Below are 13,300 nucleotides of genomic sequence, written 5' to 3' on the forward strand. Positions count from 1 at the left end.
CGCCGCCGAGGCGCCTTTGGGCCAGAGCGGCGCAAGCCCTTCATCGGCAGCCCCACGCGCTGAATCACGCTGTTCCTTTCAACCCCACGCATTCACGTACCTGACACCTCCTGCCCTCCCATGATGCATTGAAGCGAGTCAGAAACATGAAAGGTGTTTCTTTTCCTGTTTTTTTTTTCGTGTTCGAGTGTGAAGCTCACTTTATGCTTCATCCGATCATCGGATTAAATCGACGTGTCCCCATCCAGTCGGTTTGACCCCGCCCCCTCACATCCTGTCAGTTTGACTCCACCCCCTCACATCCATTCAGTTTGACTCCACCCCCTCACATCTGGTCAGTTTGACTCCGCCCCCTCCTAGTAGGTGTCAGACCGGTCAGCATCAGAAAAAAATCGCCATTCACACCTGCCAGTAATCAGGGAAAAGCCCCTCCCCTTGCCTCACAGGTGTGACCCTCACAGGTGGAGACGATGATCAACGAAGAAGAAGAAGACACTTTTTCACTCCACCTGTATCTTTTTTTGCCAGCATCCTCTTTGTTTCCCCCCCACCGCCGCTGCCCCCACTGCCGGTGCGGGGGCTTTTGGAAATCGCCTCGGCGAGCTGATAAACAGAGTTTTTGGCAGGCGAGGGGCGTTAGCGGCGCCTAATCTCACACAGCGGGGATGCGCTCCAGTGCCGGACAGCGAGAAATTCGATTAACGCCTCCTACGGGGTCTTTACCCCCCCAGCCCCGCCCCACCGCCGCCCCCCCACAGAGGGCTGCATCCAGCTCTGGATATGGAACCCTTCGCTCGCCACCGGCGAACGCCAAACGCCGGCACCGGAAAACCATCTGCTGGCGGCAAACATGGCCGACGGGACGCTTCCGGAAAGGGGGGGTATGTTTATCAGAGTGTCTCCGACCCCCCCCCCCTTTACACATCCGTCCTGGGTAATCAGATCGCAGTCAGGCTGCGGAAAATAAAAACACATTAATGCAGATCAAGCGGAGCCCTTTGGACCAGCGGAGTGTGAACGCAACACGTCTCCAGAGCGCCGCCGTACACAAATTAAGTTTCACGCCTGAATCGAGGCGACGAGGACGAGCCCGGAGCCCCCCCCCCTTCACCATGCCGCCTCCAACGGCGCCGCGCCATCGGAACGGCGGGTAAAAGTTAGGATACGAGCGGAGAGATCGGAAAAGTTTTCATGGAGGTGAGAGTGAGACCCGACGTGAAGCTCAACGCTAATGCTAACTAATGCTAACTAATGCTAACTAATGCTAACTAACAAAATAAGTTTGTCAACCTGTAGATTAGTGATCATTGATTATTGATACGGAGCAGGAAATCAGTTTGAATCTGGGCGGAAGTCCTCCTGAAAGCCAGACTGTGGTGACGCCTGGTTCCTGTTTGGTTCCCACCTGGTTCCCGTCTGGTTCCCTAGTTCCCAAGTGGTTCCTGTCAAGTTTCCACCTGGTTCCCATCTGGTTCCCACCTAGTACCCACTTGGTTCCTACCTGGTTTCCACCTAGTTCCCAAGTGGTGCTTTTCTGGTTCCCACCTGGTTCCTATCTGGCTCCTGTCTGGTTCCCACCTGGTTTCTACCTGGTTCCCACCTAGTTCCCATATGGTTCCTTTCTGGTTCCCACCTGGTTCCTGTCTGGTTCCCACCTGGTTCCCACCTGGTTCCCACCTGGTTCCTTTCTGGTTCCCACCTGGTTCCTGTCTGGTTCCTGTCTGGTTCCCACCTGGTTCCCACCTGGTTCCCGTGTGTTCAGAGTTAATTAAATCAGAATCTCTCACACCTGTTGGGGGAACATCTGACACAGAATAAAACCCTCCCCTGAATAAAGAACTAAAGACTTATTTTTGGCCCCCGCCTCAAACCCACCCCCCATCCCCCTCAACCCCCCCCCAGCCTGACTGGTGGAGGGGCTAAACCGCTCTGCCGGTTCTCTGTCGGTGTGAACGGCCCCCACCCCGGTGATAAGCGGTGGGGGTGTTGAGGTGGATCCAGCTAATAAACGACTGGAGTCTCCGGAGCGCCTGATAAAAAAAAACTACCTGGCAAACGTATTTCTCTTGGGAGCGACCCAATCTAATTATGTAGGGAGATGGGGGGGGGGGCGGCGCTGGGAGGGGGGCGGGACGGCGAGCGGCGCTTTAAGCCGTTCAATCCCGCGCCGTGGTTACCCAATCAGAGGCTGGAGATCTATTAATATGCATTCCTCATGGAGGTGTGACGGAACCGCTTAGGAGGCGACAGGCCGGGTTGGGGGGGGGGGGGGTGGAGGAGGGGGTGGGGCTCTGGTGGCGGCGGCGGATGAAACACGGGCCTCCTTAAACGTCCATATTTGGCGTCAAAGGAAGCCGAGCGTTTCAGAAACGTGCGTTTGGAGAAGCAGCCGTGATCAAAGCGCCTCGCCTGTCACCGCCGGAGGTCCGTGTTCCAGGTTTGATGATGTCAGAGACGAGGCCCCGCCCATCAGACAGTCAGCACGCCGCGCCGGTGCCTCGCCGCGCCTGTGTGTGAGTAATCCTGTCTGATGGAATTAAACACCTCACAGCTCGCCCAGGGCTGAAGCGGCGAGGAGACTGACACACACACACACACACACACACACACACACACACACACACACACACACACACACACACACACACACACACACACACACACACTCTTTGCCTGATGGAGGTAGAGGTGAAGATGAATTCAAATCGAGGTCAGAAACAGTCCAGGTTCACGCGGTGAAACAGTCCAGGTAAATCCTGCACGGCTGCTAGAGGTCACATGTTCAAGGGGGCGGAGCCTGTGAACCATCCTAAACAGCTGAGCTCATAATAGCAGCTGTTCATTGGTCGACGGTCCAGTTTCTTCCCGTCTCCTCCCGTCTCTGACGAACACACATCGTAACTACCGACGTGAGCGGTCGGCATTTACACGCCGTCGCCTAGGCAACCAGTAACGACAGCACTTTGCGCCACTCGAGGCGGCCCCATTAGAGCGCCGCCAGCGAGTCGGTCCACTCCAGAATCCGGACGCGAAGCACTCCAGTGTTTTCACTAATAAGGTCACGATAAAAGTAATGAACGCCAAGACTCCTCGCCGCTCCCTGGAAGCCTCGCCGTCGACGCTAACGCGTGCAGGTCACGCGTCTTCATCATCACGAGACGCGTGACCCCACCCCCCCCCACCCCCACACCCATTCAGGGTGCGATAAAAACCAGGGCGTGATGGATCTACCGGAGGAGCGCTTCTTCGTCCCCCGATCCTGTTCCCATCGCCGTCGGCTGAACGCGGGACAGGATGATAGATGCCCGACCCCACCTCCACCCCTCCTGACCCTTCCTACCCCCCCCATCCCGCCAGTGCTTAATGGTGCATTCCAATAAACCTGCATTCAATCCACACATTACTGGTACAGCTGCACTTATTGAGCGCAGCCGTTATTACTTTCTAATGGAGTCTGAGCCGATCTGAAAGTTAAATCTGAGATGGAATCAATAAGCGCAGGATGAACGAGCCGAGGAGTAAATTATACACTTAACCTCACCCCCCCCCACACACCCCCGCACCCCCCCAACGCTGACAGACAGCGAACAAAAAGAACCGACTTAAGATATAAGTGTGTTTCCGGTGAGCTGCTGTTATTTTTCTGTGGGATTATTATTCCGGGTTTATCTTCCGGTTGATTCTTCTCCCGTCCGGTGATCAAACGGCCTTTTGTCGGAGCGCTGCCCAAGCTAACGCAAACAGCCATTAGCATCAATCAGCAGGAGGAAAGGTCAATACCGGCCCAGCGGAACGGAACGCGGCCAAAGCGGCCGCGCTCCAAAGGCGAGACGGGTTCCGCCTTTATTCACCCATTATTTATGTTATTATTTACTGATTATTTACTCCAGAGATTCATCCTGAGACCTGAAAACAAACTGGAAAAGTTATTCACGTGGTCACGTGGTCAGATTGGTCAGATACATTTCAGCCAATCAGAGAGCAGCTCTGAATCAGCTGATTTTAAGGGAGAAAAATACATAAAACTATATGAAAAAATATAAAACTATTCGCCATTACAGTCTTGAACACACACACACACACACACACACACACACACACACACACACTTCAGGAATGAACCAAGTCAACCACAGACAGGTTGTTAAATTAAGCCCCGCCCCCCCCACCTTCTACCCAATCAGCTTCGCCCACAAACAGCAGACTGGAGGTCAGCTTCACGGCCTCTGGCGGTGATTGGTCGGTGGCTCACAGGAGATTACACGGAGTAGGAGACGAGAGGCTGACGACCCGTTGGACTCGGGACCGGCGCCGACCGCCAGATGCGGACGGGGAGCCGTGAGGGTCAGGCTAATTACTGGAGACGTGTCGTCACGTTGCTCCTGTTAGACTCTGCCGTGAAGCACCGCGGTTTGGGGTCAGAGGTCAAACAGACAACAGAGTCCCTGCAGACTTTTACCACAGCAGCGGGACATCCCAAACCGGCCAATTAGAAGAGAGCGTTCAGGCGCAGAGGCGCCACATACACGCCCACATTCATGTTAATTATAAACTTTGTTGGTTTATTGCTCTCTCCTGTTTATTCTCTAGAACATTTTTACTTATTTACAGTGGAATGGAATCACATGACAAACTGTCCAATCAGGTGCTGATTTAGAAGCCCCGCCCCTTCATTTGATTTTATCTGATCGATTGGAATAGATTTAAAACCTGACCCTCATGTAAAGACGGACATTTATATTAAACAGCAATGATTAAACATCTTATCGTTAATATATTTATATCTATATTTATTATTTAAGAATCTATGATTCTTAATTATCTAACTATTATTATATTTTTATTCATATCTGTCATTATAATTTACATATCTTTATCTACATTTGTTTATTATCATAATTATATTTTGTATCTATATTTATCTTCATTCTTTATGTGTATATATTATATTTATCGTTATAAATTTATGTAGCTTCCTCTATGCTTATATTTATTATTTATAGTTTTATGTTTACGAGTTTGTGTCTGTATTTACATTAATACCTATGTTTGTTAATTACACATCCATATTTATAGCTGTCAATTATGCATCTATAGTTATTATTTATATAGCTATATTTATGTTTTATTAATCTCTTTATCATTTATGTATCTTTATCCATGTTTGACAATTATATATCTATATTAATTTTATACATATGTTTGTTATTTATGAATCTAGATTTATATTTTATTTATCTTTATAATTTATGCATCTAACTATGCTTGTTAAATTTTATCTTTACATTTATAATTTATACTTTTATGCTGACACGTTTGTGTCTGTATTTACATTTATTTTTAATATTCATGTATTTATTCCTGTATATTAATTAACTATATTTGTATTTTATATTACATTTTTATATTCACATTTATATTTTTATATCTTTACTATTTTATTTTTATTTGTTGTTCCATCTGATATTGATTAATATATACAAATACTGGATGAGGAACATCGTACGTTGTCTGCCTGTCGTTTACTGTCTGCAGCTGGTTTGTGTTGATATTTATTAATTGATGATCAATAGCAGATCGATCAATTTCCGAGCTCGGGAATCTGATTGGGCTTTGATGTCGGGTCGGAAAACAATCAGCTTCCTGCCCACCGGCGACAGAAACACAAACACGGGACTGGGTTTATGATCTGAAGCAACGGCTCCCATTTACGAAACACATCATGCTAATGGAAAGCTAACGGTCGTTAGCCGCCGCGTCGAGACGCCGCCGCTAATCGAAGAAGAGAAAGTCAAGTTAGCATCAGAGACATCAAAGGCCTCTTCTGGAACAAGACCGTCTGATATCTAGAGCAATTATGGGACGACCCCCCCAATAATAAACTAATAAATAGAGCTCGCTTCAAAGGAAAGTAAACGCTGGGGAGGTCTGTGTGTGTCACACACACAACAGACACACAACAGACACGCAACAGACACACAACAGACACACAACAGACACACAACGAACACACGATGGACTGGCGAAATACTTCTTGAAATCCAGTGGCACCAGACCAGGATCTACCTCTGCCGGAGTCTAACCCCCTAGAGCCGGGTCTAACCCCCTAGAGCCAGGTCTAACCCCTTAAACTGGGTCTAACCCCCAAGAGCCAGGTCTAACCCCCTAGAGCCGGGTCTAACCCCTTAAACCAGGTCTAACCCCTTAAGCCGGGTCTAACCCCCAAGAGCCAGGTCTAACCCCTTAAGCCGGGTCTGACCCCTTAAGCCGGGTCTAACCCCCAAGAGCCAGGTCTAACCCCTTAAGCCGGGTCTGACCCCTTAAGCCGGGTCTAACCCCCAAGAGCCAGGTCTAACCCCTTAAGCCGGGTCTGACCCCTTAAGCCAGGTCTAACCCCCTAGAGCCGGGTCTAACCCCTTAAGCCGGGTCTGACCCCTTAGAGCTGGACCAGTCCGTCCAGTTTCCATCTTTCTGGTAACACTTAGCAGCGTTTTCCCAGACGCCCTCCAGGGGGCGCTGCGGCCGATGCATCGCACAAACCCCCTCCGTCCAGACGGAGGCGGCAGCTGCTCAGGTGGGGGTCGGATTGGACGCTCGCCATTCCCGCTCTGCGTCCGTCTGTCGGGACGCCTGCAGAACATATTCGCCGCTGAGCGCTCGTTGGCGGCGAACGCCCACCCCCCCCCCCCACCCCCGCCCACCGGTGGACAAACTTCAGCCGGTTTTGGCGAGTCGGACGCACTTCCTGTCCCGTCACTCCACGCTCAGTGGGGGAGGAGCAGCTGGTGGCGCCGTGTGTTTCACAACACACACACGGAGGAGGTCCCCCGGTAATCTGGATTAACGGGGAGCCGGACCGGGTAGCTCCTCCCCCTATGGCAGGAACTTTCCGACTTTTTCCACAAACTTTTCCTGCACCTTATTTCTTCCTTCCTGGGGGGCATTAAATAAACCTTGTTTACTCTTATAATAAAGTTTAGAACAGCTGATTTAACCTCCTTTAATCCTCACCGAAGGATTTAAGTTCTAATTAATGAAATGTAAAAAGCCGGAGGGAAGAATTGATTATTTACTTCTTCCATGTAAATCTTATCGGAACATTTTGCAGCGGATTCTCTGAGCTGCTATTGGCTCAACCTAAAAGAGGCGGGGTCGTCCTCTCTGGGAGGACAAGCCCCCATCCCGACTGGATGAGCTCACAGCTCATTAATATTCGTCGTCCGACTCGATGCGGATTCAGATCCACTTCCTGTCGTGCGTTCCGATGTTGAAACCAGCTGACAAGGTCAAAGAGAGGTCACGTGACTTTCCGACCTTTTGCTGAGCCATCAAGCCCCGCCCATTGCCGCAGCTATTAAATGCTGCTTGATTTCTATAACGGCGGTGCCCCCCTCCCCCCCTCCAGTATTGATCACAGCTCCCAGCAAACCTTTCACCGACTCAATCCCGCCATATTGAGCCAATTTTGTGAGATTATGCAGAAACGCAAGAAAGATCCGGAGTGAAGGACGACACGCAAGTTAGACGAGGAGGAGAAGCAGCTGCCCGGCTGGGAGTAATGAGGAAGAACAAGCTGGCTCTGATTGGACGGCTGCGGCGCGCGAGAGGAGCCAGGCTGTCCCCGCTAATTAGCCTCGCTAGCGCCGCGACACCCCCAGCCCCCCCTGACTTTTACCTCAGCGAACTTCTGATTCTTCAAATGTGAGTCATGGCAACCGATGATGTTTGCCGGCGCCCGGCGGGGGCGGCGCCATCGCGTCTCGACCTATCTGCGGCGCCGACGAAAGTGATTATCTATTTTATTTATGTTTTTAACTATTTATTATTTTATAATTTATTTATTATTTTATTTATTTATTTTATTATTCATTTCATATTATTTATTTATTTAGTTATCTACTTTATTTATTTATTAATTTATTTATCTTTTATTTTTTATTATTAATTTTATTTATTAATTTATTTCATTATAAATTTTATTTATTTATTATATATTGATTTATTATTTATTTACTCATCTACTTTATCCATTTTATTTTCGTTATTTTCGATGTCTTTATTTTATTTTGATTTTTTTTTAACAACATTCCGTTGGCGGTTTCCGTCCGCCGTCACGCGGCGCGATGGAGCGTTTGAAAGGTGGCGGCGGCGAGTGTCAGTTGTTAGTCGTTTCACGTCAACAAAAGGCCCCCGGTTGACACGTTTGCAAAAACACAGTCAGCACATTTGGAAAGCTTTGATGTCTTTGTGGCGGGAAGACGTCAAACTTTCATTTCGTTTACAATCTTTACCAAAAAAAAAAAAAAAAAAAGGAGCAGCCACTTCCTGTCAGAGTCAGATGATTTGCATAAAGGAGGGATTTTTTTTTTTCGGTTCTATGAAGACTTTTTTCCCGGACGTGTCTATTTGCTGACACGAAGGCGACGGAAACGCGAGAAATTGTGCCGACCTCGACGAAAGGAAGAGACGGGAAACGAGTTAAAATAAGAGAATCTGCAGATCGGATAATTAATGGAAAGAGATGGGAAAGGAGTGTACAGGTGTGTGTGTGTGTGTGTGTGTGTGTGTGTGTGTGTGTGTGTGTGTGTGTGTGTGTGTGTAGCCAGAACCTAAAACAGACCAGAACCAGTCAGGAACTGGACCTCCATGCAGAAACAAACTGGTTCAACAATCCACCAACAGCTGCGAGCAAGAAGGACGGCGAGCGTCTGGGGGGGTGGGGGGTGTTCTAGTTCTGTTTCACAACCACGTCTGTCCACATCGAGGGGAACGCGGCCGACAGACGGACGAGCAGCTGTCAGGACGGAGGGATGAAGACACGCTGAAAACGACAGGAACGCTCTGATTGGATCACAACTTCCTGCTGAAGCGAGTTTCTTCCTATGTTCGCTCCCCTCCTCGGGATGCTACGTCACATGACCGCGTGTTGCCATGGAAACAGGGACACCTCCCAACAGAATCTCCTCCATGTAAAAGTTTTTGAATATTATATTTACGTCAGAAATGTCAAAATGTCAACAATCGCTGTGGCCAATCACAAACGAGATGCTGAAACTGACTTTAGCATGTTAGCCGGGTTAGCTTTTTCTGTTTCAGTTTACCCCCCCCCCACAGATATGACATCATCTCTATGAGTTGTTTTCAATGGGTTAGCATGTTAGCAGTTACAACATTTTAGCTTAGCATGCTAGCATTAGCTGTTTTCACCTGTGGAGGCGTCACCGTGGCAACAAGAACCAAAATGAACAGACAAAATATTTACAAAATTCTGTTAAACTATAATAATAATAATAATAATAATGAAAATAATAACAATAAATAAATGAGTCACTGCTGGATTCTAACGACCTATATTTCTAATGGGGTCACGACCTCATATGACCTCACGGGTGACCTCTGATCACCCCAGACCGCACCCCCCTCAGCCACACCTAATGTCTTATTTATAATGTATGCCGCTGGAGTACCGCCACACACACACACACACACACACACACACACACACACACACACACACACACACACACACACACACACACACACACACACACCTCATCATGTAGTCTATTTCATGCCGCCATCACAACAATCCCCAAACACTAATTGGCCCATTAGTGCTGGCATTGGCCATGGGGGAGGGTCCGGCAGCCATTACCGCTGCAGCAGCCTGTGATGGACTCGTCGGCCGGGGGAGACGGGGGGAGCTGGGGGGTCGGGGGTGTGGGGGGGTGAGAGGACGACACACAGCAGCAGAGCCATTATCCAACTTTAACGACGGTCCGGACGACTCTCGCCTAACGACACATCCCCCCTCACCAACCAATCACTCATAAGAGTGGGGGGTGGAGGTGGCCCGCCCCCTCCCTGGTGCTAAAGCGTCCTGTCAGAGGCGTTGGGGGCCGTTTGTCAGCGCGTTGGGCCTTTATTTACAGCTTTACGTCGGTTCCAGCGGCAGGAATCCAGAGAGCAGCTCTAAGTGGCTGCAGTGATTTATCAGTGATTTATCAGTGATTTATCAGTGATTTATCCTTCAGGGACGAGCAGGAAGCGGCGTGAGACGAGGACGGGGACGCCGCTCACATCCAGAGCCCCCCCCTCTAGCCGTTAACATGACTTACAGCACGAACACAACGCTCATTCAGTCTCAGTTATTGATTCCGGATCATTTTGGCGGAGAGTATTTCATGGAGGGTGGAGGTGGAGGTGATGGGGGGGGGGGGGGGGGGGCAGATAAGACCAGATAAGAACAGTTAGTTTCAGGAATTAAACATGTCATAATTTTTAATAACAGTAATACTAATAACTATTATTATTATTATGTGTCATATATTATTATAATTACTATTATTATACATAATATATAATATATAATATGTAATATACATATTTAAGATTATCATTTAATTATATATATATGTATATATAATTAAAATACTCCCGCTAAAAGCCATTCCATGAAATCAACATTAATCATCATAAAGCTACGAGTGTCTGAAACCAAGTTTACTTGTTCGCATGAGGTAAAATAAAATTAATTAATAAAAATATAATTTTGCATATTTTTTAACTTTTTGCGTGAAACTACAATCATTTTCTGAAAATTGTCATTTCTGTGATGTGAAATGTAAAAAATACCAAATAAATCTCACATTTTTATTCCTCTAATGGTTAAAAATACTTTCCTCTGAACAGGAAATGTGGTAATTATATTAAAACGACCAATTTTGTGTTTTAAATATTGTGTTTTATTCATCCATCAATGTCATAAGTGACACCGCTAACAGGAAGTGACATCATTCAAGGTTTTGAAGAAAAGAAGTTCAAATAATGGTGAGTTTCGATTTTTACTTTATAATGTTTTCGGTAGATTTTCTTTCCTTTCAAGTTGAGAAAAACAATTTTTTTAATTTAAATTCAAACTTTATTTGTTTAAATCTTGTTTTTTTAATGTAGCTTCATGCTGACTCTGGTGTTAGCTTTTAGCACATCCTGAATTTCTTTAGATTTTCCACCTGAAAAAAAACCAAACAAACAAAAACAAACAGCACAAAAAGGACAAAAATAAAGATAAAGAATCTGATCTGTGGATATAAATTGCTAAAAGACTGTCAGTCGATCCAATCTTAAACCTTTAAGTGGAATTACCCGGCTGTGGTCACATGACCTGAGGCCTAAACCAGATTTATTTCCTGGTTCCATGATGCTAACGGTAGCTACGGCTAAACCCCACTCTCTGGAGACGTTCACATCTGTCTTTTTTAGCTGCTACCAGCTATTAGCCGCTAACTGCAATTAGCCGCTAATTGCTACGACAGCTGGTGTGACGGATTAAACACCTGTTCCCCCGGGGGGTCAAGAGGTCGTTTCAACCGCCGCAGCTTCCCGGCGCTCCGATGGATCCCAGGAGGACAGTTCATCCTCTGGGGAGGAATTTGTGTCGGTCGACCCACTTAGAGACGCGTCGACGCAGACGCTGGACCGTTCCTCGAGAACGGACGTCAAACCTCCAGGGATTATTTAATCCAGGCGTCAGCGGCTCTCCTGATTGGACGGAGGAGTCATGATGTCGCACAGGAGGACGGACGCCCCGGTGACAGAGTGGAATCCAGGAAATGTTGCTGCACAGATTAGCTTGGATGACCCACTTGTCTCCTCTTTCTGCCCCCCCACCGATCGATATACCCCCCCACATCGATCAATACCCCCCTAAGTGCGTCTGACTAAAGGAGAATTCCACCTTTAAGCCAACGTCCTGCAGAAGCGGCTGGAGCTCAATCTACGCAACACGCCGCCGCCGCCGCCCGGCGTCCGCTGCTAGCGCCGCCGCTAATGTGGCTAATGAGTGTGTGTCGCACACACACGGCAACGCATGGGCAACACGGCAACACAGAGCAACAGACAACACAGGGCAACGCAACAACACATGGCAATGCAACAACAAGGCAACGGAAAAATCAAGAGGAGGTGAAGAGGAGGAGCCAGTGGCTCCGCCCACCCGTCGTGGGTGATGAAGATCCATGAAGGACATCACATCTGGGGGGCGCTCCAGCTCAGAAATGACCCTCCGTTAGAAACGCCCCTTTCTGGTAATCATGGAAACCTCCAGGGAAACCGGCGCCGATCAGCTGATCGCCGTCCTGCTGACCTCATCATTCAGCAGAAGGAATCATGAATAATCAATCGGGAACTTCGTTTCTGCTGAGTCGTCAGAACGCAGACAGAACCCTGGAACCGACGGGCCTCAGATTGCAGTCGGCACTAAAACCTCCCGCAGTCGGAGCCAAACGATGACATCACGCTGCCCCCCCCCCCCCCATCACCACCACCAACGCCCCCCCACAGCACGTCTTCAGTCTGTCATCTGGACTCTTTGATGTTATTCTGGGATCAATATGTTCCGGAAGCGACGGATCTGCAGCGGCGTGAACCAGATCTAGTCAAACGTGAGGAAGAGCGGCGCCTCTTCCTCCAGCTGTCTCACGCCTTTCCTCCCCGAGACGCCGAGCGTGAAGGAGGAGTCATCCGGCGGCGCGGCGGCGTGAACGACGGTTCGGGACATCCGACTAAAACCTGACGGAATTTATCTCGAATTTCGTGGTTTGTTTTTATCGAGGATTCTGGGAAACGTGTCGGAAGGAAATCACAAATTTCTATTGTACTTCCCTTTCCTGCCAGCAGGGGGCGCTAAGGCACCTTTCTTTTCTAAAATGCTCCATTACGGAGCATTTTAGAAAAGAAAGGTGTGCCTGACGACTTAACGTTTACGTCAGGTTGAGTTTTTGTTTGGAAGGAAACGGAACACACACGTCAGCAGCATGACACACACACACACACACACACACACACACACACACACACACACACACACACACACACACACACACACGTCCCATGCTATTACCTCAAGCCAAAGTCCACATTTCAATCTGCATTCATATTAGTGTCACTACAGCCACGCCCCCCCCCCCCCATGAACAGCCATCACCAATCAATTTGGAGCGGCTCGCATCAGCTGGCGCTCGGGTCCAATCCCATTTCACCCCGTCCACAAACCCTCGACTCGCCCCCTAACATCATCATCTGCCACTGGGAAAAAAAAATACGCGCCTCTACGGGGAAGAGCCCACACGGCGGCGCGGTACCAATGCTAACAGGCTGACAGGCTAATAGGCTAACAGGCTAAAAGGAAACCACCAGAGGCTCGTTTTCTATCCGACTCCTCAAGACAATCGGGGCAGAATTCACCATGAAGGTGAATCATGAACACATTATTTCCTGGCTCCGCCCCTTTTTGGGGATT

The 13,300-nt window shown here is 48.4% G+C and overlaps 1 protein-coding gene across 2 annotated transcripts in view; it reads right to left on the reverse strand.

The window, feature by feature from the left end:
• Positions 1-13,300, reverse strand: part of LOC137595772 (receptor-type tyrosine-protein phosphatase gamma-like) — a 170,200-nt gene that overhangs the window by 142,981 nt on the left and 13,919 nt on the right. The window lies entirely within an intron of this gene.

The sequence above is a fragment of the Antennarius striatus genome, chromosome 5, assembly GCF_040054535.1.
Source record: "Antennarius striatus isolate MH-2024 chromosome 5, ASM4005453v1, whole genome shotgun sequence".
In the NCBI taxonomy this organism is placed as follows: Eukaryota; Metazoa; Chordata; class Actinopteri; order Lophiiformes; family Antennariidae; genus Antennarius; species Antennarius striatus.